Here is a 26,613-nt window from a genome sequence, read left to right as displayed (position 1 = left end):
TACCTAGAGCTTGGGTGGGGACGTGGGGCAGGGCGGGTGACCAGCAAGGCTGAAGCAGCCAACGGAGACAGAAACCAGATAAGAAGCTGCTCGCATGAGTGTTTTCAGGATTTTGATATTGACCCAACAACAGTGAGTAGCCAATGAAGGGTCTTCCGCAGGGAATCTGGCTAAACAATAGTAAGATAGGACCCTCTCCTCAACTCACTGTCACCTGAGGGGGTGGAGGCATGGAATGTGGACTTCATGGATCTAATATGATAGTTTTTTAAATGGTGGGGATAAACAATGCCATTTAACATTTTTGCCCAAAAAGGGCATTAAGAAAAACAACAACAACAAAAGTCTGTCATCATCATAATCACCACCACTACCATCATCCTTTCGTTTAAAAGAAAGGAGACACTTTAGCAAAAAAAAAAAAAAAAAAGGACGGACAATCTCAGAAATTATTTAGATTTTAACCGATTTGGCTTTCTGAAGAAAATCTACATGGCTGTGACTATTATTATTACTATTATTATTTTGACTTGGACCTGTGAAAACTTTTTCACAGCCTGGTACTCACCAATGTACCAGCATTTGGAAAGCATTGGTGAAGGTAAGCAGTTCTTGGGATGGTGAGGAAAACGCCAGGCTGACATAGATGAGTTTATGGGAGAGGAGATATTATGCTGGATTGGGGGATAGTTTGGGATAAAGGGAAGGACAATGGACACAAAAGTCCCTAAGAATGCTTGCAACACAATAGATAATAAATGTCAGTTGAGACTTAAGTTGAATTGGTAATAATAATAGGTAGTCTTTATATAATGACAATTTCATTACCACTGGTTAATTGATGACCACTTCAGAGGCAGCTAAGAGAGGTATTATTATTCCTAAATTAGAAAATTTTAAATTGCATATAAGTTTCACATTGTATTTCTTTTGGACAGCGCTGTTCTAGATGGTGCTGGAAATGTTTCTTTCCTGGGATTAAGATTGTCTTTTAGGATGTGTTTATATATGAGGTAGCAAAGCTATGGAACCATGGGTCACACCAGCCACACCTTTAAATACTTCGAATCGTGAGATAGCTAATCTTGTCCAACACATTTTGTCAATGAAATTGAAATAAGATGATTGTGTCTTAATTAGATACAGAATCCCTCTTGCCAACATTTGCTGAAACAACTCAGAGGAAAAGAAATAACAATAAGATCACAATGTCAAAAAGCGAAATGGAAGAATTACAAGCTCATCACTGTTGTAATAATTATGGCTGGAATGGGGGATGTTGGGAAAGGTGACAGATGAGCTCTGTGTCTTTTAACATGTGGGAGTTGGTTGACATCTTTTTCTAATTAATTCTCTTCATCCCAGATACTGACTAGAAATGAGTACATTTATTCTGTGACCTTTATATTTGATACATAACTAATTACTTTGTCAATTTAAAAAAAATGAAGTTGACATATACCTTAGTTCCCATATCTAATTTGTCATTATGGTGGCAATAAGTAACCCATCCAGTTAATTTTTTATTCATTACGAAATCTCAAGAAATCCCATATACAAATTTGTTCCTTTTTACACACTCTCCGTATTCAGAAGTCCATAGCCCCCTTCAGTTTCCTGTTCCCCTGTGAGCCTGTGGGTCACGCTGGGGCCTCAGGGGGACAGGTGAGACCCTCTAGGTCCTGAGTCCAGCCCTAGGTCTGGGCGGCTCCTTTCCTGGGGAATGGGTCCCCTTGTAGCTCTCCAGCTGGCACATTGGCAGTAAGGCAGGCCAGGAGGGGGTGGTCATCATCCGGCTGGTCCCCCCTACTGCCGAGTGTTGGCCTCACAGCTACACAGCCATCTCCTGGTCCTCTGACTGGATCATCAGGTCACACTGCCCATTTCTAGGTAGGCGGCCAGCTTGGCGTCCTGAGACTTCTCAGCCGGCCAGGGGCATGTGGCCCTCCTACTCTGTCTTCATAACGAAGGTTCCCGTCTCCAGGATGTAGTGGCAGGTGGTGCAGTAGTCCAGGGCCGCCAGCTGGTGCAGACAGGTCTCCCCGTCTTCCTCCACAGCATCAAGGAGGGGTGCGGGGGGTGGCGGTGGTCCAGAACATAGCAGACCCTTTCCCCGCTGCCAGTACTGACCACGGGGTGCAGGAACTGGTGGTCCCCACGTGCAGCGTCTGGATCTTACAGAAGCCCTTCCTCTCGGCAGCCTCATGCAGCTCCCCTGCAGAGGTGCGGCGTCCCTGGCAGTGACCGAGGCACGGAAGCAAGGTGAGATGGGGAGAGGGGACGTGGGAGGTCAGGCGGGGCGATGGCCCCAGCAGCTCTGGGTCCAGCATATAAATTTCACTGCATGCGATCTCAGTCACATAGTTGAGGGGTTCCTGGCCTGGGTCGATCGTGTAGAAGCAGCTGACAGTGGTGGTCTCCAGGAAGCCCCACCTGGGGGCCAGTTCAGGCACATCAGGGATGTGACTCCCGCCCCTCTGGGCTCCTGCTGGAGCCTCTTGATATAGGCCTGGCAGATGCTCTAGTCACTGTCACCCGGGACCACCACCTTGCCCAGTGGCACGGAGGCCTCCTTGGGCGACACCTTGTAAAGCTGGGCGTCGTGGCTGTGCGTGCTGGCTGCTCGCCTGGATCCCTTCGCAGCTGCCCGGGCACTGGCAGCTTCGCTCTGCAGGGTGGCCGGGCTGCACAGGAAGCTGAGAGCGTGTTAGGCTGCGAGCTGGCGGGGCGTCCCATCCACCTGCACCCGGATGGCCTTGGCCGTGACGACCGCTGCCTCGTGGCACCGCGTCAACCTTGCGTGCCCGCACCTATGGGGCTGCCCGGGACCCCCTGGTGAAGCCATCGACCTCGCTGAGGCCATCCTCCTGCCACTAGGGCTCGGAGTCGTGGGGACCCCCGGGGTGGCCCCAGTCATGGTGCCTGTGCTGTACCCGCGTGTGTTCAGGACAGCGACGCCCTGCGGTTTCAGGTCTGAAGCACCGAATTCTTCTGAAAGACCCCACCTGGGCAAAGAATAAGCATACACATCCTCACTTGGTTTTGGATGTGCAGAGCCCAGTAAATAGAAAGATAATTAAAACCCAACTATTAGGGGCTTCCCTGGTGGCGCAGTGGTTGAGAGTCCGCCTGCCGATGCAGGGGACACGGGTTCGTGCCCCGGTCCGGGAAGATCCCGCATGTCGCAGAGCGGCTGGGCCTGTGAGCCATGGCCGCTGAGCCTGCGCGTCCGGAGCCTGTGCTCTGCAACGGGAGAGGCCACAACAGTGAGAGGCCCGCGTACCGCAAAAAAAACAAACAAAAAAAACCCAACCATTGGATGGAACTTTGCAATTCTAAGGAATTCTAGCTAAAATGAACATTTTTATTTCCTTGCTAAACTATACTAGGGCAATAGAAGGGTATTTCTGGCCATGACCAGAAAGTTTTTCTGAAGGCCCTTTAGCCCACGCGTCCTCATGTGTCTCCTGGTTACCACCGCTGACCTTCTGAGCAGATAGTGGTTGACTTTTTACCTCTGCTGAGTCAAAACACTCTGCAATAGGGCCCAAGCAGCTCCTGATCTGCTTTTCACACCATCAGAAAAGTTGTAAGTTGAAGTAGCAGTGAGTCAAATGCCCCAGTGAAATAGAAGGAGAATGCTATCCGACCACACTGTGCCCCTGAACTAACTTCCTTGAGGTCATCTAAGTTACTAAATCCCCTGGGCTTTTTCCATTACCTGCTTGACTCTCCTCTTGCATTTGACACTATTTACCTTTCTCATCTCTGGCTGCTCCTACTGTGGAAGCACAGACCATGCTTACGTGTTGGTGTTGGTCTGGTTCTGACCTTGGTCTTCTCACTGCACACACTTCCCAGGTGAGCTTTCCTCAGGAACGGATGTGTCCCGACTCTGTTTCTAGCTCAGATTCCTCTCCTGAGTTCCAGATGAATATATATAACTGCCCACTGTGTATCTGTGCTTCTGGATACCCCAGGACCCCAAATTCAGAAGGTCAAGTCATCTCCCTTCCATTCCTTCCCGATCTTCTTTCCTTCTCATCCTTACTTCGTGAATGGCACAATGTTCCACTCATTTTCCAAGCAGGAGTCTTTCTTAATGTCTCCATGATTTCAAATGTGAATTCAGTTAACAATTTTGCTAATCCCTATCCGCTTAAAAATCCCTAAATTAGGAAGCAGGTAAAGAATAGTTGGAAAACACCTAAAGGCATTGACCTGTATTATTCTCATTCAGGGGATGAAGCCGTGGCACATGTGACTGTTTCTGAGTAAAAATGAGGCATTTTCATGCCTGCAGATCAAGTTTATCTCACCCCTCACCTCCCACTTCCCACCTTCAATCTCTTGACACTGTCATCAGAGTGTAGTTTCTGAAACTGAAATTTGATTCTATCATTCCATTGCTTAAAGGCTTATAGCTTTCAGGAAATAATCCAAACTCCTTAACTGGTACTTCATAAGCTGGCCTGGTCTTGCTTACCTCTTTGGTGTCATCTTTGAGATTCAAATTCTCCTCCCCCGCCCTGGGAAGTATCTAGAGCTCTCATTCTGATCTTTCTCTTGACTCTGTACTTTCAGTACGACTCCCACCTGCAGCCCCAGCTTTGGCATAAAGTACTCCTACTCTTTCTTTAAAATTCATCTCTGGAGTCATTGTCTCTGCGAAGTCTTCCCTGACTCTCTTGCCTTGAGTTTGGTGCTCCCGTCTGTCCCTCCTTTCCCTCTTTTGCATTGATTAGAAATTTGAGAAGGGCTCTCTGCTCTCTTCTGCAAAACCCTTTAAAAGCACTTTGACATCCAGTCCTGGGTTCTGCCTTGGCTAGAGGAGAGTTAAAGGGAATGACTTGGTTCGTGAAGTCATCCTATATTATTCTGGGTGGACTGAAGGTCCAATTATTTCTGATTCTCTGGGAGTCCACTCTGGGCTGAATTCTCTTTCTCAACTTTGTCCTGATATAACCCTCTTCCTCCAGAATCAACCAAGGACTGGGATTCAGGAATGCCCGGATCTATTCAACTGTCATTATGTGGGACGTCCGTCTAGGTTCAGATCTAGGGCTGTGTGTGTGTGTGTGTGTGTGTGTGTGTGTGTGTAAAGAGAGAGCTGTAAACAGAGAGACATGGAGGTGGAGTGGGGGGAGACAGAGAGACAGCTTAATATGTCTTTTCATCTCCTTCTCTCCTCTCACTCTCTCTCCTTTCCACATATTGAGGGCTAATTAAATGCCAGGCATTCTGCCTCAGTCCCTTATATGCATTCCACTATTGTATATACACTACTTAATCACAGTGATCACATGTATTTAATCCTCACATCTTAATGTTTAGAATACCGAAGTAGTTTGCTTGGTCATCCAGCTAGTGATTTGCAGAGCTGGATTGAAATACAGGTCCTTCTGACTCTAAACAAGCTCTCCTAATTTGTATGAGCTTTCATATTAAACTGCTTGTAAAAACCCCACTTGAAAATAATTACATCATGGATGCCGTTTTCTTCTTCTTCTTCTCCTCCCCCCACCTTCTTTTTCTTTCCTTTTACCTGGAAATAGACAGTGAAACCCAAGACCAGCAGGATGTGTTGTCACAGAATAAGTCTTGGGTTTCATATCAGGAAGCTGAATGCAGCTGAGACCAACTCACTCTAGGAACTCTAGGAAAACACAGACCAAGCATTAAAAAAAAAAATGTTTTTCAAATTTTACTCTGAACCAAATCTGATTCACAAATATTGAGTCTCCACAGGACTTTTATGCTATCAATTCATAATTAAAATGATCCTACCCATCCCCTCTCTTCCCTTTTCTCCAACCCCTCTTATTTTCTGATTCTTTTTATCTTGATGAGACTGTCGGATGGAAATCTGCTTTGGAAGGAAGGAACGCTGGTCAAAATATATGGCCTTGGGTCCCCGTGCTCTGCTGTTCTGGGTGGGAGGTGTGGCAGGTACAGGAAGGGCTTGGGAGGGGCAGGAATGGGCGAAGAGGGCGGGGCTTGCACACAAAGGCATCCAGGGTGGGTCACTTGGCTGTGGCAGGCACGCTTTGTCTGGGACTGTCCTGGAGGTGAATTCCAGTGTCCCTGAAGGAATGACAGAGCTGCAGAGCCATGCTGTCTCCTCAGGAAAATGTATGGCTTTTGTTCCACAGTCTTGGGGGCAGGGATCAACTTCCCTCTTCTGTGATTTTTGGGTCTTTAGTTGGCGATAAATGATGTGATTAGCTAATGTACCCTCCAGTGAAGAAAGGGACCCTCTAAAGACATTCAGAATGACTGAGCTGTTTGCTAGAGGTAAGAGGAAGGTGAAAAACTGTCCCCTAATCCTTGCAAATTTGTTTGGGTTTCTTTTTTAATTTTGAGGGACTGGAATCTCTTACTGTAAACATATTTTGTTATGCAAATGCCCTGTCATCCCCCCCACCCCACTGCCCCTTCCAATCCCCTCCAGAATTCCTAAATTAGAGAGCAGGTAAATGGTAATTAGAAAACGCCTAAAGGAATTGAGCTGTATTGCTCTCGTTCTGAGGGTTACATCTTGGCATTTGTTAGAAACTTTGAGTTGAAAATGAAGCATTTTCATGCATCAGTTTTGGGGAAAGTCTCTTCTGGATTTTTTGGTTGCATATTTGAATCAACCCTTCTTCACTGAGTGCTTCTTACCTGAGTCAGGGAGCAGGCGAGCTGCTGGGAGGGAAACAAAAACAATCACAGAGACCTCTGCCCTCAGGAGTTTTCAGACTCTGAAGAACCAAGCTGTTTACCCCAGCAGACTGTGGGCCACTCAAAGACAGCGTCTGTGTGTACGTAGCTTTGCGTTCCCGACACCTCACCGTGCCTGGCGTCTGCTAAGCATTTCAGTATAGAGTGACTGACTGAAGAAATGGCAAACATAGTAGGAGAACCGTGTATGCTCAGTGCCCAATAAGGGACGCCTTCTAGAGATGCTCCAGCAAAAGGAAGCAATCCCTGTGGGGTGATTGGACAGGCAAGGCTTTCCAGAGCACCTGACCTAGTTCTTGCAGGACGAAAAGGTTAAAAGGCATGTTCTCTGGGGCTGAGAAATGATGGTCAAACTGAGAACGGACCAGTCTGAGCTTGAGACGGTTTGTGCTGGGGAGAGGGGGATTCAAAAAGAAAAAAGGAAACTCCCTGAGTTGTAAGGGCCATTGGGCTCAGCCAAACTGCAATCTCACTATTTTTCTCTTTTTGTTGAAGGTCTACAGCGGGATGAGATCAGTTACCATTGCCATCTTATTCACTGTATGGAGCTGGTATGATTCTAGGTCTGGTCTGAAGGGTGCAGAGTACCTGCGTGGTTTAATGGAGGTCACGACCGTTGCTAGAGAGACTAGAAGTCCCTGCTCCACGGAAGGTGAGAATGGCAATGTCTTTGCCTGGAAGGATGTCGTGCTCATTCCTTTGAAGTGTTTTAGTAAAATATTTGAGCATATTTCCTTCTGTGTGGCTTCTTGTTAGTCTTTTTTGCTGTTGTTGTTGTTGAACGGTTGACTCAGCTGAAGAGTTCATTTGGTCAGTGTTTGCGATGGGATGTGGGTATTTCCCACATCTTTAAGTTGTGAAACCATCTTGGAGCAGTCTTCACCTCCCATGTAAAATGTGTGAATTTGCAACATGGACAGAGATAATGTAAAGGGCAAACCCACTTCTCCCAGGTGCCCACTATAACCCTAGGATCGATACCAGGATCATCTCCAAAAAGCACCCCCAGCAAGTCTCAGCATCCTCCTCCATCTCCCTAGACACAGAAGCTATTCTGAGAGTACAATAAAATAGACAAATGCAGATGACAAACCAAAAATCAGGATCAAGGGGAAGTACCAAGGAGCTTTTAATTAATTGAGGATCCAGTATACCTCATCAGCACAAGGGGAAAAACATTCATGTTTCTAATGGAGCAATATACAAATATATACAAATCAATGAGATGCAAATGAAGTGTGTAATTTCTGAAGGGACACGGAGCAAAGGAGATAAAATGTATGCTTAAGGGAAAAACATCCCAAACATAAAATGACTTGAGTGGATGCATTTTTGTCAGTAGGTTTGGAGACCAGAAGGTTCTGACTCAGAGTGGAAAATGAATAATTTTTGTATGAGTGAGGATAAGTTACAGCCACATAACCAGACAGAGCCCTGAGCTATCGGGAGGACAGGAAGTAGGTTGTGTTCTTTGCTCTGCTTAACCCCCTGTGCAGAAACACAGAGGGATTTGCATGAAGCTTTTCTTTTCCACTTTGTTGGTTGCTTTCAGTCATGTTCGATGAATCAGTCATACCAACCTTTAAAAGTTAGGGAGAGAAAGATTTGAAGAGAGAATGGAGGTATTTCTAAGCTCCACTGAAGCTTGCTGGATTAGAAGAGCTTCAGTGATAACAGTATTTCTTATTTTGCTTCCTTGACATCTTCCAATGAGCTCAAAGCATTTTATAGACACGATCTCATTAATTCTTTCAACATCCTAGAGAGGAAGGCGGTGCCAGGGGTCATTTGTCATCACTTTATGGATTCAGAAATGGGACCAAGTCACTTCTCAGAAAGTGATTATGACTTGGGGCTGTTCAAGAAAGTCACCAAAGGTTTTTGGGTCCATTTCTAGAGTCTTCACGCTGAACCCTCTCTCATCTCCTCACGGCTTTTTGATCAGATGTCTGAAACATCTGATGTCTGAAAGACAGAGATACATTTCTGACAGATTATGAGCCTCTTAGGGTTTCAGCGCTGGGCTTACTTTATCCTGGAATACTTGCATGGAAAAATCTCTAACCTCTAAAAAATGGTCTATTGCATCCTAAAACCCAATATTTATGAGCGAATCTTTTAGTGATTTTGTGCATCCAGGTTCCGTGTTTCCACTGAAGGCCCTTTCTTTCCAACACCTCCGCTTACTACCTCTTTGACTGTATCGTGAGCTCTGGGAGGGGCAGAAATAGTGGTGGTTTAACTTTTCTATCTCCTAGTACCCAGCGCAGCATCTTTCCCAAGATAGGCTTCAGTGACTGTTAGCTGAACATATGACTGGTTATGTGTGTAAACGTGGTGAAACACAACAGCAAAAGACCCTCAGTTATTGTAATTTAACTTCAGCCTTTCTTAATCTGTCTCAGCAAAGGTTTGGGGATATAGGTCCAGAACGGGGCCTTTCCCTCTTGATGCTACTGGTACAGCTGGGGTGAACTTTTGGAGGGCTATACTCAGAGTTAAAGTTTTTAACAAGTTAGATGTTTAGGCCTCTTTCAAGATGAGTTCGATTTCTCATTTGAACTGAGGCACCCTGGGCCCCACCAAATTGGTCCTGTCATGGATGTGAGTTCAGATACAGCATTCCAGGTTTTTCTAGAAGCCCCAACTTCCCTCCCCCCAAGATCCACACCAGACTTTCTAGTTCAGTCTGTTGGCCAGCCTGCGTTCGCCAGGTATGGCTAGCTGACAGTTTGTCTGTGGGAAACGGTCACTCTGGAGGTAGCTTTTCTTGGTTTTCCTGACCGTTAATGGCTAAGAAGTTTGGCCTTTCTCTGGTCTCACTAAGTCAGGGACTGCAGTGATGAGAGTCAAATGTGCTTTTGACCACAAAATCAACAGGCAGAAAATCCCTTTGAGAAACTTTGCCATGCCACAAATGACTCTCCGGGGCCTCGAGCAGTTGGGCCTTTCCTGGCGCCCAGAAGGGCAGCTGTGCTCCGTCAAAGGGCCATAAAGGGTGGGTGGAGGTGGAAACTAGAAGGGTGGGGAGAGGTTCTGGTCCTCAGGGAGTCCCTGGGGCTTTGGCCTTGGGTGGTTTCCTCTTTCTTTTTCTATCCCTGTCCTTTAAAGGACATCCTAACTAAATTTATTTTCTGGGCCAGGGATTCTGAACTTTTGATGAACCATAAAATTCCCGATTTTTAAATTTCTGAATGCTCCTGGCATCCTGAAGAAACGTCCAAAGCTTTCGAGAAACCACAGGGATTTTTTTTTTTAATAAATTTATTTATTTTATGTTTGGCTGCACTGGGTCTTCATTGCTGCGCGTGGCCTTTCTCTAGTTGCGGCGAGCAGGGGCTACTCTTCGTTGCAGTGCGCGGGCTTCTCATTGTGGTGTCTTCTCTTGTTGCGGAGCATGGGCTCTAGGCACGTGGGTTTCAGTAGTTGCAGCACGCAGGCTCAGTAGTTGTGGCACACGGGCTTAGTTGCTCCACGGCATGTGGGATCTTCCTGGACCAGGGCTTGAACCCATGTCCCCTGCCTTGGCAGGTGGATTCTTAACCAACGTGCCACCAGAGAAGCCCAAACCCCAGGGATCTTAAAATGTGGAAGAAGACTTGCTCCCTCTTTTTATTTTTCCTCCCACTGGGCATGTGAGATTCAAATTCCTTCCCAGAGTCTGGAAAAGTTGGTTGGTTTCAGCTTGTCCCTCCAGGAAACTCAATTAAATTGTACCAGGCCAGGGCTTCCTTGGTGGCGCAGTGGTTGAGAATCTGCCTGCCAATGCAGGGGACACGGGTTCGAGCCCTGGTCCGGGAAGATCCCACATGCCGCGGAGCAACTAGGCCCGTGAGCCACAACTACTAAGCCTGCGCATATGGAGCCTGTGCTCCTCAACAAGAGAGGCCGCGATAATGAGAGGCCTGTCCACTGCAATGAAGAGTGGTTCCCGCTTGCCACAACTAGAGAAAGCCCTTGCACAGAAACGAAAACAAAACACAGCAAAAATAAATAAATAAATAAGTTTATTAAAAAAAAAAAATTGTACCAGGCAGTTTCTTTTTTTCCCCCCATTTTTTCACCTGTTTCATTTGTGGGTTTGTAGTGGAAGGACTGGCCCTATAGGAATATGGATCCTATAAAAAAACTTGTGCTTCATTTGCAGTTAAACACTTTTTAAAGAAAATGACATTCTTTTTTATCTGTGATGCAGCCTTCTCCCCATCTAGTGTAATTTTCAAATTTTTAGTTTCACTTTGGAATCTACCTTTTGAGTTGCGTTGGTTTCCCTTGGCTACCTGTGGTTTGCACTAGTTCTGTGGCTGGGATGTTACTCCGGTCACCTTGGCAATGTGAAATATTTGCAAAAAATAAAACAAGTCTCTTGTTTTTCTTTGCACCTTGTTGGAAAAGGATGAATTTAGTACATACCTGTCAAAACCAGAAACCCGTTCTTTTTCCCATCCTGTCAATGAGGAATGGGCTGTCCTGTCCAGGTTTCCACTCCCTCAAAACACTCAGAATAATAGCAATGACCTATCTGATCACTTTATTCTAATCTAAACCAAATCATGCCCCTCTCCCCCGACTTCTCTCCTTTTCTCTTTCCCCTTCCTCCCCCAAAGCAGTTATTCTCAACCTAGCTCAGCAAGAATCGGCAGGGGCAGGGGTTATCTTCCTCATTTGATTCGTGAGGACAGATATACAACAGAGAGTTCAGAGTATGAATTCTGGAGTCAGAATGACTTGAATTCTGGTTCTGCAACTTGCCAGCTGTGTGATTGTAGACTTGCTGTTTGACTTCTCTGAGCCTGTTTCTTCTTCTGTAAAATGGTGATTTAATGGGACCTATGACCTAGGGTCCCTGGAAAGTTAAACAAGATGCAATGTGAAGAGCTTAGCACAATGCCTGGTACAGAGTGAGAACTCAAATGTGGTCACCCATGTTGTTATTGTTATTAATCTGAAGAGCATTAGTCCCATGAGATCGTCTCTGAAAAAGAAAGCTGCGGTCAGCTAAGATGGGAAAATGGTGGACGTTGGTCCACCTCTGAGTGCACATGATAATGACGTTCACATAATAAAGGCTCTGAGAAGAATGGTTAAGAAACCTATTTATTTTATTTGATCGAGTATTTACCCAAATTACTTGTCTACGGAAACCCTCTCTTTATTAGTGTTCCTTGCGGCACACTTGGGAAAATTCTCAGCCAGTGGGATTTTTAACCACCTCCCCCAATAATTACCGAAGTTTGTACTAATCTTCTGCAGAGTTGATTACATAGGTGTGTGATAGATAAATCCCACAATTTACACCAAAACTTTTGTCACCTTGAGAAACACAAGGGACCATGCATTGAAGACCATCTGGTACTGTGATGTGTTTTAACACTTTTTTCCTCTTCCTCCTTGTGAAATTATCAGTTTATTATAGACCAAATATGCCTAAAGTGAATATCTAATTCTTAGCCAATTTTTGCACATCGATCTGACCTATTACCAAATCAAGTACTATGGAAATTCAAATTAAACTATAGAAACCAGGTGCCCTTCACGGGAGAGGCAGAGGTCTTTTTTATTTTTATTTATGTTTTTGTTTGGCACCGTACTGTTTTATTTCAACCTTCAAACAATATAAAGAGGTAGCAACTTCTGCTGCTGAACCATGCAAATAACAATAAAGGAACAAAAAAATATATTAACGATGAAAAGACAATCATTTAAATGTGCTTCACGGCAGTGCTTTGGCAGTACTGGCACGTACTTCTAGCCAATGGCTTCCAACAAGAGGGGTCTGAATGAACCCCCTGTTCTCGGCAAAAGAGACCCCACATTTTCTCCCTGGTGGTTTACACATTCTGAGTCACACACACCACACCCCTACTTTCACCGGACTTTTGTAATTCACATCTTACGACACAGTAAATACACACTGTGCGTCTGTACACAACAAAAACTAAAAATAAAACAGGGTGGTAGAAAAGTAAACAAACTTCAGTGTTTCCAGTAAGACATCAGGGAATCACTGCTGGCTGGGCCCTTCATTTCACCAGTGTAGGGAAAAGTTTGACTTACATTTCTCAGGAAACCCAATATTCAGAAGCTTAACCAGCAGGCTCAAGTTAAAAGTTTAGAAGACAGTCCTCCTTTTTTTTGGTAAATGTTTCATGTAAAACATGAAATCAAGTTCTACTTTATAAAAAAACAACTAAGTCTTTTTAATAGTAAAATATATATGTTTATAATTCTCTTTTTAAAAAGACATTTAATAACAATACTTCAGAAGACTGGATATAACCTTCAACCGCCCACCCTGCCAAGCTGTCCACCTGGCACAGATACATTAGGGCAAAGGCTCCTGGAGGGGCATGTCCACCTCGGCGCTGGGCTGGGGATGCAACAGGAGCACACTCCGCTCCTGCAGGGCCAGGTTAGAAAGGCTTCTCCGTCATGTTCACCGAGCCATCCTGCATCCCGAAGTAGACTCTCTCTGCCATGTTGATGAATAGGCCCGTGTCCACCATGCCTGGGATAGTTTTGATAGTTGTGTTCACTTCACTCCATTTGTGGACCCGGTCAAACTTCCAGTCCAGGATAAAACTCCCATTATCCATCAACACAGGACGTGCCTTGTCGACAGCCATCTGACGTTCAATCACACCCGCAAACTTCTGGGTCACAGCTCAGCTCACAGGCCATCGGGATGACCTTGTGCCACTGATCCCCGAGGTTCTTTGAATCTTTCCGGAAACTGGCAATCACGATGAAGCAACTGGCATTGCCAGCCACAATTTTCTCCTGGGTCAGGCAGCCTCCACCACCCTTGACGAGATTGAAATCAGCATCTACTGCATCAGCACCATCGATGGCAAGGTCAATCTCTGGTCGTCGGTCCAGGTCACCGAGAGTTCAGCCATGCTGCAGGATGAGCTGATGGGCGCGGAAGGAAGTGGGAATGCAGACGGGGTTCAGATTCTCGTTTCACTCTTTCAGCTATTTGCTGCACAGCATGGACAATTGTAGAACCGCTCCCAATTCCCAGCACTTGGTTATTCCTCAAGTGATTCTCCACGGCCGCGCAGCCTGCCAGCTTCCGGGCCTCCTCGGCCTTGGGCATCGTGGAGGGGGCCAGGCGGACGCTGCTAGCATCCCCGCCACCGGTACTTGTGCTGCCAGCACCGAAATGCCAGGCAGAGGTCTTTAGATCGCCAATGAAGCTAACTAACTACGTGGCTCTCTTTATTAACCCTGTGCACTGATCAGGTGAACATGTTACCAAGCGTTATAGTTATTATAATAAAGGAGTCATTGTTTCTTGGGCGTCAAGGGTTCTGATGTGACTAACGTGTATACACGCAGAAGCACAGTGGTGCCTTCCTGCTGTTTACTAGTTTCTAAAATCCAGTTCCTTGGAGGCAGCGGGCTCAAGAACAAAACCAGCACAGAAGCAATGGGAGTGCCTTTGTCCTCCAAGTTAGGACGCTTCTTCATCCGGAAACGTTTAGGACAAGGGCTGTGTGGGAAAAACAAGCTCTGAACCAAGATTAGATTTGGGAGGGGTGTGAGGCTGAGGGGCTAGATCAGCATGGGGGTAGGGGCGTGCTTCCAAAAGAGGGGCTGGGCGTGGAACACGACCACGTGTGTCCCAGAGAGAAACTTCCCGAAGGGCTTTCTCTCCCAGGCATGGTTCAGAGTGATTGCGGAGCAAAGTGTAAAGTCTGGTTTTGGTGACATAGGATTTCTGGGACAATCCCAGTTGCAAATATCGTGTTCCATCAGCTCTACGTGTGCTCTTGACTGTATTAGAGTCACATCTTGATCTTAAATTAAGGCCATGATCACTTACAACCCCCGAGAAAGGATCAGGAAAATCAGTCCTACCATTCCCAAGGTGTGTTTTATTTCTCTGACACTGGCTTCTTCTCTGAGCTACATGTTTGCTTCTTTATAACATGGGGGCTTGGAATAGATCATTTCAATGTTCTAGAACAAAGATTTTGGCGCTGAATGACTTGAGACAAAGCGTTAGATTATTACTCTACCGTCATGAATTGTTACTGTGTGTGAAGTGCTCACTATTTTCTCTGCGGTGATTTTTAATTTCCAGAATGGCATGTGTTCATTCGGAACTCAAAGCCCCATCCCCTAACCGTGATAGCTGCCACCAAGCTGGGTGATTTTTAACAACCGCTCCAAGTAGCTGGAGTAATTACTCCTTGTTTAGTCAATAGCACAGTTAGTAGTGAAAATGTCAACAAGTTAAACAACCTACCAGGTACTTTTCCTAAACTGCCCTAAAGGCAGACACAGCCAAATGCTATCAGTTTCGATCTTCCATCTAAACCCAAGATCTACCCCCAATCCTGGTGTTAGAACAGAGCATGTGTTTGCATCTTGCTGTGGGAAACAAGGATGCCATCTTTTGTCAAAATAGGGCCAAGTCTTGGGAGATACTATAAGGAGCTTTATTTTTTTCCCCTCTTTCGCTGTGTGATGTTTTGTTTGTCCTGCAGCCCTGAAAATAAATGCCAGGCAAAGGCTCATGTAAATGAAGACTGTTTGTTCCTTCAAGGGAGGCCGAGTTTACAAACAGAAGCCTTAAGACAAAGCAGGCACTCTGGAGCCATTGTGGTTGGCTGCCCATGAATTCCATCTGAAGAGCACCCTGGCCCCAAGAGGTGAATGCCTGCAGGTATTTGTATCTTAATGGAAGAAGGGGGATTTCTCATCTCTGCTATAACAGCAATAATTGAGTTACATATTCTACTTTCTTGGGTTGAAAACCTGGGTACAACAGGTCTCCTGTAGGAGATTGTTCTAAAGGGAATGAGACTCAGAGCTGAGCCAGTTGTGAATGGACATTTGCTTGAGGATTTACCCAACTTAAAAATAAAATTGAGATATAATTGACATATAATATTGCATTAGTTTTAGGTGTACGACATAAAGATTCGATATTTGCATATACTGCAAAAAGATCACCACAATAAGTCTAGTTAATACCCATCAGAGCCACCATTTTTAAGCCACGCTTTCCAAGATTTTAAGAAAGTTATTCCCATTGGGAAAGTCAAATACATTAATTTTTGTCATATCCTTCAGAAAAGTTTGGGTATGGAATAAAATAATTGTTAAATGAATACATGAATAAAGGAATTAATGAACAAAGGAGTTGACGAATGAATATATATGGAGTGAGATGAGATCGGTGTTACAAATGGTGGTCCAGAACCACAAATCTTGAAGTGTTGATCTTTTCCTTAATCTCTTCATTGTAGCCTTTGACCAATTTCTGCTATATTTGCACTGTGGATTATGGTACTTTAGCCTCTGACCAGCCCAGGACAGTCAAGTATTGCTTACTTGCATCCCCCATTTTCAAAATAATCTTGTAAAACACAAACCAGAATGGAACGGAATAGACACAAGCGGGGCACGTTCTATCTCTTTCAGGTTTTCCACCATCACTTTCCCAGGTCCTGGTCTTGGTTTTCTTTTATCCCAGGTCATGTAGTACAGTAAGTTTTTGTCATGATTGTACTCAAAAGGTTTCTTCTACACTCCATGATTCTATTACTCTGATTCTAATCCTTCTCCAAGTAGGGGTGTTCAACTAATCGCTAGTGGAGAAGTAGAATATCAGTGGAGGGGTAGAATTGAATTCCATATCTGTCCTGAAATTCTCATTTGATTTAGGAAATGACTCACGTGAGTCCTACAGTATGAAAGCCACTGGGAAAGAAAGTAAACATCTCTTAAATGGGATTGTGTGCTCAAGATAGTTACATGGATTGACAAGAACATTTTTTTTTGGCCACTCCACACCATGTGGAATCTTAGTTCTCTGACCAGGGATCGAACCTGTGCCCCCTGCAGTGGAAGTATGGAGTCCTAACCACCGGACCACCAGGGAATTCCCAAGATATACACGTCTTGAAAGAGGGTTTGATCCAAAGAGTAGAGGGCAGGAATTAGACCCTATAATGGGTGCTCATTTAACACTGTTTGTATAAATGGATTGATAATAAAATTTTAGATAATTCCTTTCTTTGGGCTTGTAACAGCCTATCAAGACTCCTTCGTCTTCAAACATTGAAATATTTTTATTAAAAATTTATTTCTTGTTTTAAATCAATTTAACCTCACTCCAACATTTTTGGAGCATGTACGACGCTGTGTTCTGTGGTGTGTGATGGGTGCACAGTGGAGAGCAAAATAGACAAGTCCCCTGCCCTTCATATTGCTAGAGTGTAGTGGTGGGAACTGGCGTTACACTGTATCTGAAAATATAATTAAAAATTGTGAGGAGTTCTATGAAGGCAAAGAACAGGAGAACATGCTATAAGAGAAAGTAATAGGGTATCGGGGCAGCAGGGACACACTTCAGGTTTGGAGATTCAGGGGAAGCCCTTGAAGAAGTGACATTTCAGTTGAAGCCTTAAGAATGAGGGAGGGCAAAGGAAGGAGAGGAGAAAGGGTAGTCCCGGGACCAGGAAGAATGTGTCGGAAGAACCGAGACAGGACAGAGTTTGGGGCACTTGGGGCTGAAAGAGAGCCAGTGTGGCTGGATCACAGGACACAAGGAGTGGCGGGGGTGAGAGGTGTAAAATGAGGCCGGAGGAGCAAAGTGGGGTGTCCAGGAGGGACCTGAGGGCCAGGTGAAATGGGACATTGTGGAGGGTTTGCATTGGTGATCAACCCCATCTAATTCATTGGGAAATAATTTTTAAAATATTCCTTGGCTGCAGTGTAGAGGACGAACTGGAAATGAACAAGAATAGGGGAAGGAAGACCACAGAGGAGGCTGTGACAAAATACTTCCTCCCACGCTTCTTCTGTGAGCTACGAACAAACATGGCGGCATGATTGGTGGCCGTGAAATAGAGCATCGGAGGGAAGGTCTGAGGAACTGAGCTGGAAGCCAGGTTCTGCGACTGCTTCTTGGTGGACGCCTGGACAAATTACCGACATGAGTAACTCGAATGGAACTCAGTTTTAGAACAAAAACACTCATGGGTTGTGTGGAGGTTAAATTGCATAGATGCCTGTAAAGAGATTCATACAGTGCCTTCCCAGAACAGATATTTCCTTCTTCTTTAGAAGACCTTTCTCCTCTTATCCATCTGGAAAGCTCCAAGCAATCCTTCAGAGCTAGCTCGTTACATCCTCTATGATACCTGCTCTAATCACAGAATATTTAGAGATATCGCTGCATCCCTTCCAGCCCTGGTTGTAATTTTTAAAATTTTTAAAATTCACTTTGTTGATTTCTTTTTATTGGTGTCAATTTTGTAACCCGCATTGTAGGTACTATTTAGAGAGCCTTGTTTAGAATTTTACAGTGAAAAACCATTGCTATTTTTTTCCCATAAATTAATGTTTATCTCTATAAACACTTGAAATATTGGCATATTTTGCTCATAGGCACGTCCTTATATGCCTGATTATTCTGAGGGGAAATTGTTATGCTGGGCACATTATTGTTTTAAACATTATTTTAAAGATCTTAAACATTATTTCAAAGGTCTAAAATTTTTTTTATTTTTTTGTTTTGGAACAGTGTGCTATTATTCTTTCTCCAGAATTTGTTTAAAGAGAATTCATGGATTAAGGTAAGAAATAGGATCTTGAGTAGCAGCAAAGAAGGGACCCAGAAATTTGCAGTTTATAATTATAGCTCTTTCTAGACTTTCTGCTATTATCTTAGAGATCTTTCAATGCTTATCTTAAGTCCTGTACTCTTCACCAAGTCTTCTAGTCTGATGGCTGATATTCCACCAAAATCTGTTGAGCCATAGAGTTGTGTCTGGGAATGTGGCTGCCTTATAGGGAACTGCATTTTCCAGGAGCTACTGAAGGTCGTAGGACTAAGCTCTGGCTGGTGGACTATAATTACATGTGATGTGTACCACCTCAGGCTTAAGCCTGAAAATAGTGCACACATGCTTTTCGTGCTCTTTTTCCTTTGAACTGGAGCATTGATAAGCTGATGACCAACTTTGATCATAGAGATGAAGACATTCCCCTCCAAGATGGCAAAGACACAATCTAGAAGAAAATTGGGTCTATGAATGACCATGTTCAATAGAACAGTTCTCCTACCTGCTTTGGGTTATAACATGAGAGAAACATCAACCTCTCTGTTACTTAAACCACTGCATTATTGATTTTTTTCCAGAGTAGCTAAGACTTTTATTCTGTCTATATAAAAATTGGTACTTGAAGTGGAAGGCTGTAACAAAAATCAAATATATATGTCATTGAATCTGGTGGTGGTGTAACAGATGTTATAGTCTGGAAAAGTTTGTTATGGCAGATTAGATCTTTACATGAACGAATCCACATTCTAGTCTCAATTTTGATCCATGTTTGCCTCTGCTAAACTTCTATAGCACTTTATTTTTTACTTTTTATTTTTTGCGGTACGCGGGCCTCTCACTGTTGTGGCCTCTCCCGTTGCGGAGCGCAGGCTCCGGACGTGCAGGCTCAGCGGCCATGGCTCACAGGCCCAGCCGCTCCGCGGCATGTGGAATCTTCCCGGACTGGGGCACGAACCTGTGTCCCCTGCATCGGCAGGCGGACTCTCAACCACTGCGCCCCCAGGGAAGCCCCTATAGCACTTTTTGTTTGAATCTTACTTAATTCTTTATGTAATCAGTCAGCACATTGAAGGAGTACTTTGTATTCTGTAATAATAATCCATTACATTTACATATTGTTTTATAGTTTTCAAAGTGTTTTTACATTTCTTACTGCATTGCATCTTCACAAAAATAATGAGATGTTGGGATTCATTTATCTAGTTGACATTTATGGGCCAGGCAGTGGGCTGGGTTTGCAGGCATCTTATCAGATGGATGCTTTTGACTTGGAAGTGATTTCACTTAAGACCAAATTACCTGAGACTTCACATAGGAGTCTCAGGTAAAAGTATTGTTATCATGACTATTTTTTTTTTTTTTTTGCATCTACTACCTGAGACCCAGGACATTAAACGATGTGCCCAAAGTTGCACAGCTAGTTAATGCTCTATCCATTGAACCAGCACCACTCAACTCTGACAGTAAAGTACCTAAAATTTCTAAAGCGCATTTATAAAGGGTATTTATGAACTAATTCAGCTACTAATAATTTTTCTTTATATATTGTCATCCACTTATTGTAAAAGTGAAGTAAAGAACAAATCGTGGGACTCTCCCGGTGGCTCAGTGGTTAAGAATCCGCCTGCTAATTCAGGGCACACGGGTTTGAGCCCTGGTCCGCGAAGATCCCACTTGCCGCGGAGCAACTAAGTGCCACAACTACTGAGCCTGTGCTCTAGAGCCCGTGAGCCACAACTACTGAGCCTGTGCGCCTAGAGCCCGTGCTCTGTAACAAGAGAAGCCACTGCAACAAGAAGCCCGCGCACCGCAACAAATAGTAGTCCCCACTCGTCGCAACTAGAGAAAAGCCTGCGCGCAGCAACGAAGACCCAACGCAGCCAAAAATAAATAAATAAATAAATTTATATATATATAAAAAGAACAAATCATACTGCTTGCACTGAGTGAGGCTATAATTCAATCTGCCGGCACTGAGTTTATTAACTTCTTAGAGTACAGGGCGTAAGTGGTTTTGGTGGTAAAGTGTTGTAGACCAGTAAAAACTTGCGACAAGCTGGAAACAGCCCCTGAGCAATGGTTGGATTATATTGTTTCTTTGAGTAGCTAATATAGCACCTTTTATCATGTTATGACTCAAAGGCTGATGGACAATTTGATTTCTTCACAGGTCACCTTGCTGAGGCAGAGAGCAGGAGCCTGACAACAGCCAGTGGGGGTGATAGCAAAATAAAATATATGACAGAAGAGGAGGAATCACCAGGGGAAAAGATGGCGGGTGCACAGGAGGAAGAAAAGAGCATGCTGAGCCAGAGAAAAAGGATAATTAAAAGGACTCAGGGCTTGTGAAAAAAATAGAAAAAAAATAAGAAAAGGAAAAGAACTAGTGAGATTAGGTTTAACCAAATTAAATAGCATGGAAAGTAGAATGAGAATAAAATGAGAGTTTCTTTTGGGTCTAGGGTCCTCCTTAACTGTAATTTGAAAATATAAGGGTATTAGATACTAAGATTTAAAAGACAGGGAATGTGTTCCCGAAGGATCTATTGAGTTCTTACTCTGTGCAAAACCATGAAAGTTTGAATGATGATGAAAAGAGAGGTAAGGTAATTGCCACCTTGGAGCTCAGAGCTGAGGTGATAAATGCAGAGTAGCATCCTGCGTTCTCGTGTTCCTCTCTTGGCTTGAGTCAAAGGCAGCTCTGAGGAAGTGGGCTGCCTTTCTCCCACCTTAGGGGTTGGCATAGACTCAGCACTAGAGGATGACAGGCTGGACACCATATGGTTTTCTAGGTTTTGTTTCTAATCTCTGTCACATTGAGCTGCCTTCTGAAACAGGCCCTAGAGTGACCCCCATAGCTGGGTCTGAGCTGGAGAGAAAATGAAGGGTTGCCTGAGAAGCCTGTTTCTCTCCGTCAGCTCAGGACAGAAGAGCCCTTGAGCCTGAAGATTTGGCTTGACTTCTATCTAGAAAGTGGCCCCCAGAGCCTCACTATGGTTTCAATTGGTTTTGAAGAGTCGCTGAAAGAATTCTTTTGTTTGTACTTCAAGCTGGCGGGTTTGCACTGTAACGATATCTGCTTTTCTACATCTCTGTTTGACACTGGGTTGACCTCTGCTTACCTCATACTTGCTAAAAAGAAACATATCTAATACCATCCACCTCTGTGATAAGGGCAAGGGAAAACAAACAGTGGAAAGACCCTTTAGGAACAGATGACCTGCTGTTGGCTGGAGGAGCCATACTACCGGAGAGGGGTCTGGGGATGCCCACCGAGGGCTTGTCACTGATTAGGGAGGTGATGGCGTTTGGACTCAGGGGTTTAGAATTTTGGAGCAGAATTCTAGCTTCCTCTGGCCACACACAGGTCGTGTGTGATATCGTTAATCGATAAATAAAGTGAAACATAATTTCTTAGCCTGCGATTCAGATTCAAACCATAAATTCTGTATTCTGTCTAGCATCAGGGACCTCAGCTGCATAGCAGATCAAGTCATTAGAAAGAGCCTCCAGGGATTCCTCAGTTAACAAGTCCACCTTCCTCTTGGAGTCACTCACCTTCCTCTCCTCCTCCGTCTTCTTTTTCTTTTTACTTTATTTTACTGAAATATAGTTGATTTACAATGCTGTGTTAATTTCTGCTGTACAGCAAAGTGATTGTTATATATATATACATATATACATTCTTTTTCATATTCCTTTCCGTTACAGTTTATCATGGGATAGTGAATATTATTCCCTCTGCTGTACAGTAGGACCTTGTTTTTTATCCATCCTATATATAATAGTTCGGCTCTGCTAATCCCAAACTCCCAATCCTTCCCTCCCTGACCCGCTGTCCCCCTTGGCAACCACAAGTCTGTTCTCTATGTCTGTGAGTCTGTTTCTGTTTTGTAGAAACAAACTACTAGAAGGTCATCAAAACACTGCTTGGTTGTTCTAGGAATAGGATTTTGGGCCACCTCCGTAATGTGAGGTTAAAATACAGACTGTGCAGAGAAAGACAAATATCATATGATATCACTTATTTGTGGAATCTCAAAAAATGGTACAAATGAACTTATTTACAAAATGGAAACAGACTCACAGACCTAGAAAATAATCTCACGGTTACCAAAGGGAAAGGGAGAGGAGGGATAAATTAGGAGTTTGGGATTAGCAGATACATACTACTACGTATAAAATAGACAAACAAGGACCTACTGTATAGCACAGGGGACTATGTTAAATACTTTGTAATAATCTATAATGGAAAAGAATCTGAAAAAAGAATATATATATATATATATATATCTATATATATATATATATATATACATACACACGTATATAACTGAATCACTTTGTTGTATACCTGAAACTAACACAATATTGTACATCAACTCTACTTCAATTTAAAAAAGATACAGCAGACTGGGTGTGCCAGTGAAATATCAAGCACCCAGAATATTTTTGAAAAGTGTAAACTAGTGATGAATTTCCTTGTCTCTCACTGGCCCAGATACCATTGTCTTCAGTCAGAAAGAAGAGGAGATAAAAAATAATTTTTAGTTTAGGAAATAAATCCTATTTTAATTTATGTAATTGTTTTCATGTATATGTCATAATGAATTAACTGACAAATTGTCTGAGTTTAAAGACTTTTGAGAATGGTTTTAGGTCTAGAAAGCCAAGTCTGAGGATTAGTGAACGCACCAAAGGAAATAATTGACAAGGAAGGAAATTAAAAGTGAATGCAAATATACAGAAAGAGGCCAGAGAAATGCAGATTTCTGGAAATAGGTGAAATCCAAAGATTTCAAGGAGAGGGAAACCTTCTCCATGACGGAAGTCTCCCAGATGTTGTCATTTACATTTTATACCTTTACTGCTGGGCTCTCTGCGTTTCTCTTACCCATGTGTAACTTTCTCAGGTGATCTCACCTAGGCTCATGGCTTCCATGTGCTGACGACTCATGACTTTTTACCTCCAGCTTGGTCTCTTCTCTTTCCTGTATACCATGCTTCTTCAATCACTTTCTTCTATTTCCACTTGGATATCTAATAGGCATCTTAACATTTAAAAAAATAGATCTTTTTCTTCCATCTTCCTTGCAAACTTGTCTCCCTCAGCCTCCCACAAACCTTATACCATTTTCCACCGTATCAGCCTTGCTCTCTTTAAGGTAATTTCTATCTATAATTCACCAGCAATTCTGTTGGCTTGACTTTTATAATAGCCATCCAACTCTCCCAATTTTTCCTGCTATCGCCCTGATCCAAGTATATCACACATTACCTGGACTAAGGAACCAATCTCTTCAACACCTACTTTTCTCTCTTATCCAGTCCCGTAACAGGAAAATGACCCTGAGACTAAGTACTTCCTTAAATTTTGTACCCTGCGGGCAGAATTGGCCTCATCTTCCTCTTAGCCCTTTGTAATAATCTGGGTTACAGATAACAGTTGTTTGCACTGGGGTGGCAGCCCTGGAGGTGGTGAGAAGGGATCTGGACTTACTGGGAGAGCAGAGTCACAGGCTCCTGCCTGATCGCAGGAGGTGAGTGAGAGAAGGAGAGGAATCAAGGATGACTTTCAGGGCTTTGGCCCAAGCAAGAATGGGGTTGCCGTGACCTGGGAGAGAGGTGACCACAGGGGAGCAGATTTCAGGGTCAGGTATTGAGGGGAGGAGTTCAGGTTTGAAATACCTTAGACATCTAGTGGAGATGCTGAGGGGCAGCTGGATGCAGCAGGCTGGAGTCCAGGACTAATGACGTCAACACTCATCCTAGAAGATGCACACCTTATTGCTGCTTCGGACCTTTTGCCCTTTTGTTCACTCTGAGCCAAACTTTTCTTCCATATCTTCACAGACACCTCCTTCATGAATATAACAGTTCAAATGTCAGCTTTTTGAAGTAAGGGGTCTTTCCCAATGACCCTATCTAAGGTTGGTCCTTCTTTCTCCTGTTCTGTCTTCCTTCCTTCTTTCCTTCCTTCCTTCCTTCCTTCCTTCCTTTCTTTTTCTTTCTTTCTTTCTTTCTTTCATTGAAGTATAGTTGATTTACAATGTTGTTTCTCTTGGTTTTTTTCTTAATCATGTCATTCCTATCTGAAACAATTATTTATTTACCTACTTACTTGTTCATTGTCCGCTCACCTTAGAATCGTAAAAGTTTCATGAGAGCATGGATCTACATGTCTTGTTGACCCTCAGCATCTTTTTTAGTTGTCTTTTAAAGTTTATGGGTTAATGAAAACTCTATCTATTGTGGGCAATATATTTTTAGCTTTTGTCATTAACAGTTGAACCCAAATTCTTATAGGACAGTTAAGTTCATCGAACGTGATATTGATTATATTGAACAAGAAATTTTTTTTTGAGACCCTACTAAGTAAAAAAAACTTTATGTAAGTAAAGTATTTCAACCAAAGTTCTAATATAACTCCACGGTCAGTCAACAGTAACCTAAAGTTGATTAAGATCATTGTCAATATTCAGTCTAGGAACATAGCCAGGAATAAGAATCAGCTCAATGTAGCAGCAAATGTCATAGAAAGAGATCTGGACTTTGACTCAGAAAATCTGACTTCAAATCCTGGCTCTAACACTTCCAAACTGTGTGATCTTCAGCAAATTCCTTGACCTCTCTGGTTCTTCTTATCTATAAAAAGGAATGATACCTGTATTACATGGAATTATAGGAATTAAACAATATGATGTATGTGAATATGCTCTGTAGCTTAACATCTACCTAATGGCAGGCAAATGTTACCTGAGTAATATTCAAATTGGTTTAAAAGATTCCAGGTGCTTTCAGTTGTATGAGAGTGTTTCCTAAAAATATGAATCTCCAACGTATGTGATTCACTTCAATTATATAAAAAGACACGCCTTTTGAGTTGGTTAGGATGTTTAGCTGCAAGTGGGGGAATGCTCAAATAAATGGATTTAAACAAGGAGGAAAAACTATCTTATATAAGAAGGAATGCAATGTTTGGCTTCACAAATTCCTCAGTTTGGCTTCATAAATTTCTCGGGGACCCAGTTTCTTTCCATCTTTTCCCTCCACTGAAGCCAGTGTGCTAGCTTGGTCCTTTGGTTCTGCATCCTGTGGTCCCACGGTAGCTGCTCTGGTTCCAAAGATCACACCTACGAGTCTGAGGCACGTAGGGAGGAAGATGTCTCCTGGGAAACTCCTATCAGGCTTTCTGTTATATCTTTTCGGCCAGAGTTGCATGGAGTAGCAGCTGGGACTGAGTGCGCTGCTGGCAAAGGGGGGCTGAAGTTGGCACTGAACTCTTAGAGTCAACATTTTCTTCCTGGGGGTGGGGAGGCACCCACTTTCCATGAGTATATGACCCCCTGATACTTGGACAAAAATAGTGTTCTGTTGGCAAGGAAGAAGGCGGGGAGAGGGAGGAAACGGTTGTGGTGTAGGTAACCAACAGTGCTTTACACACCATCCTCATCTTTTTTGAAAGGAGGAGGGAGTTAGTGGTTATTGCAAAACTCAGAGTGAAAGAATGTCGTGATGGCTAAAAGGTTGGAAATTACAGTTTTATGGACTTTACTCTCAGTCACTGACCATGTTTTATTTTTAAATGTCATTGCTTATATAGCCAAAATACATCATGAATACAAAAAAATCCCACTATTAAAAACAATGGCTAAATCACTCTAATATCTTTGGTTTTGTTTTTTAAAATAAACCCATTTGTTATGTAAATTTGGTTGACTGGACCTAGACATTAGATCTTGACCTAAGGAAAGAGAAAAAAATTAATATAAAGAACCAGAACTAAAGAGGAAGGAAGTACTTAGGAAATAAACACATTAGAAGACATAGTGAAGAGGATTTAAAAGATTTTTTTTTTCAGAGTAACTAGAGTGGAAAAACACAAAGAAAAGTTCCTTCTGTGATGTTTCCTATTACCTGGTGTCATGCTTCTGTACTTCTAGTATTACACTCTTATTCTTTTAGCATTAGTTCACTTTATATGTGAAGAAGAGCTTGTGTTTCATTCATCCGATGTTTTTAATAGCGTTTTAATCATTGTACATGCAATGCCCGAAGCACATTGGCTAGAAAATGGTTTATAAATAAAATTATTGTAATTTTTGTCATCTTTATCTCTTGAAACAATATTCATTATATTCAGATTATATCTAGGCTAGAAATAGTTCAACATATGTGATTATATGTAATCAGTCTATTTTTTTTCTTGCTCTTTTAAAAATGCCCTGGCTCACCATTCAATTTTGTTCTTATCTCTAACAAACTATTGCTTATAAGTTGTTAAGGACTCTGATTTGCTTTGAAGAGT

At 43.2% G+C, this 26,613-nt stretch overlaps 2 pseudogenes; both read right to left on the bottom strand.

The window, feature by feature from the left end:
- Positions 1-1,831: 1,831 nt before the first annotated feature.
- Positions 1,832-2,917, bottom strand: LOC117197397 (diacylglycerol kinase zeta-like; annotated as a pseudogene).
- A 10,204-nt stretch (positions 2,918-13,121) lies between these two features.
- On the bottom strand, positions 13,122-13,882 carry LOC101279502 (ribose-5-phosphate isomerase-like; annotated as a pseudogene).
- Positions 13,883-26,613: the final 12,731 nt, after the last annotated feature.

The sequence above is a fragment of the Orcinus orca genome, chromosome 2 (assembly GCF_937001465.1).
Source record: "Orcinus orca chromosome 2, mOrcOrc1.1, whole genome shotgun sequence".
NCBI classification, from domain to species: domain Eukaryota; kingdom Metazoa; phylum Chordata; class Mammalia; order Artiodactyla; family Delphinidae; genus Orcinus; species Orcinus orca.
The sequence above is the reverse complement of the archived record's forward strand: the minus strand, read 5'-3'. Positions and strand labels throughout refer to the sequence as shown.